General features: G+C 31.8%; 1 pseudogene; it reads left to right on the forward strand.

Annotated features, from left to right (window-relative positions):
- Nucleotides 1-1,661: 1,661 nt before the first annotated feature.
- On the forward strand, nt 1,662-1,781 carry LOC135269408 (U2 spliceosomal RNA; annotated as a pseudogene).
- Nucleotides 1,782-2,421: the final 640 nt, after the last annotated feature.

Consider the following 2,421-nt stretch of genomic DNA (forward strand, 5'->3'; position numbering starts at 1 on the left):
TAGTTGGTCATTTTTCTTATTGACTGCTAGGGACTTTCCATATGTTAAGGAACTTAGTCTTTGTAATAGGTATTGCAGATATTTCCCACCCTCCTTGCCAAGCTTTATATTTTAAACATTGATTATAGTAGAGCTTCTTTTTATATAAAGAAGTCTTCAAAGTTTTCAAGAAGAAATTTTTGTTTATTGATTTTCTGTATTGTTTTTCTGTTGTCAACCCTATTGACTTCTGCTCTTACCTTTATTATTTCCATCCTTATGCTTTCTTTGGGTTTATTTTGCTCTTCTTTTACTTGTTTCTTGAGGTGGGAGTTTAAATTATTGATTGGAGACTATTTCCTCTTGGCTAAAATGAAAAATTACTGCTGTAAATTTCCTGCTTATCACTGTATTAGCTGCATCCCAAAATTTTGGTATGTTGTGTTTTCATTTCATTTACTTCAATGCATTTATTTACTTCCCTTGAGGCTTTCTTTTTGGCTGATGAATTACTTAGAAAGATGTTGTTTAGTGTCCAATCTGTTTCAAAAATTTGCTGTTATTTTTTCTGTATTTATTCCATTGTGGTAAGATAGCATATACTGTATGATTTCAATTTTTTAAAATTTGTTGATATTTGTTTTATGTTCCAGGAGATGGTCTATCTTGGTGAATGTTCCATGATTGCTTGAAAATAATGTGTATTCAACTGTTGTTAGGTGGAATACTCTATAAATGTCAATTAGATAAAATTGATGGTACTGTTCAGATCATCTATATTTTTACTGATTTTCTGCCTGCTTGCTCTATCAATTACTGGTAGAAGAGGTGTTGAAATCTCCAGATATAATTGTGGACTTGACTATTTCTCCTTTCTATTTTATAGTTTTTGCTGTACAAAACAAAAACTCTGTATCTCTGTTCTTTGTTGTATGTAGGTGTAAGATTGTTACATTTTTCTTGTGAATTGATCCTTTTATCATTATGTAAGATCCCTCTCTGTCACTGGTCATTTTCTTTGCTCTGAGGATATATTAACATAGCTTCTCCTGATTTCTTTTGATTAATCTTTGCATGGCTTAACATTTTCTGTTTACTTTCAACCTACCTATACTACTATAAGAAACGTAAGTGTCTTTTAAACAGCATGTAATTGAGGATTTTAAAAATCCACTAGCACTTTGGGAGGCCAAGGTGGGTGGATAACTCGAAGCTAGGAGTTCGAGGCCAGTCTGGTCAACATGGTGAAACCTCACCTCTACTAAAAATAAAAATAAAAATAAAAATAAAAACATTAACCAGGTGTGGTAGCCCGTGCTTGTAATCCCAACTGCTTGGGAGGCGGAGGCAGGAAAATCACTTGAACCCAGGAGGTAGAGGTTGCAGTGAGCTGAGATCAGGCCACCACACTCCAGCCTGGGTGACAGAGTGAGCCTCCATCACCAAATAAACAGATAAATAAATAAATAAATAACTCTTTTAATTGGTGTATTTATACCATTTATGTTGAATGTAATTATTGCTCTGTTAGGACTTAATCACGCTATTTTACTGTTGGTTTTCTGTTTATTCTCTTTGTGTTTTGTTTCTCTATTTTCTTTTTCCTGACTTCCTTTGTGTTTCTTTAACTTTTTTTCCCTCTTGTTTTTAGAATTCAATTTTTATTTATCTGTCGTATTTTTATCCCTTCTTGGCCTTTTGGCTAAGATCAAGTGTAGTATCTATAATGTTTCTGAGTGTATCTCTTTGTATAACTTCCTCACTAGTTGCATTAGTTATTACATTATATATGCATAACTTATGTAATTATACTTGTGCCAGTATTTTACCTGTTCAAGTGATATATAGACAATTTACCTCTCTTCATGTCTTTTTATCCTCCTCCATATAATATATGATTGTATTAAATGTTTTCTTCACCACAACTATATTAGAGAGTGTTCAATTATATTTATCCATATATTCTTTCTTTTTGTTTTTCTTCTTTCCTGATATTCTGAGATTTTAAAAAATCATTTCTATTCTCTTTGGAGAACTTCTTTAGCCATTCTTTAGGGTAGGTCTGGTTAAAAAAAAATCTCTTAGATTATCTTCATTTGAGAAGGTATAGATTTTTTTTCTCTCTTGAAGGATTTTTTTACAATATATAGATTATTGACAGTTCTTTTCTTTCATCGCTTGAAAAATATTGTGCCATTTTCTTGCACCTTCTGTAGTTTCTAATGAGGAATTCCGTTTAGTTCTAATTGGTATTCCCCTATAAATAATATGTCATTTTTCTCTAGTGGCTTTTAAATTTTTTTCTTTGACTTTAGTTTTCTGAAGTTTAACTATGATGTGTCTTTGCACAAACACCTTTGAATTTATCTTGTTTAGAGTTTGCTCCGCTTCTTGAATCTGTTGGTTTGTGTCTTCTGCCACATTTGGGAAATTCTTTTAAAA

The sequence above is a fragment of the Aotus nancymaae genome, unplaced genomic scaffold, assembly GCF_030222135.1.
Source record: "Aotus nancymaae isolate 86718 unplaced genomic scaffold, 86718_ANA_hifiasm-v0.15.2.pri h1tg000004l, whole genome shotgun sequence".
Classification (NCBI taxonomy): Eukaryota; Metazoa; Chordata; class Mammalia; order Primates; family Aotidae; genus Aotus; species Aotus nancymaae.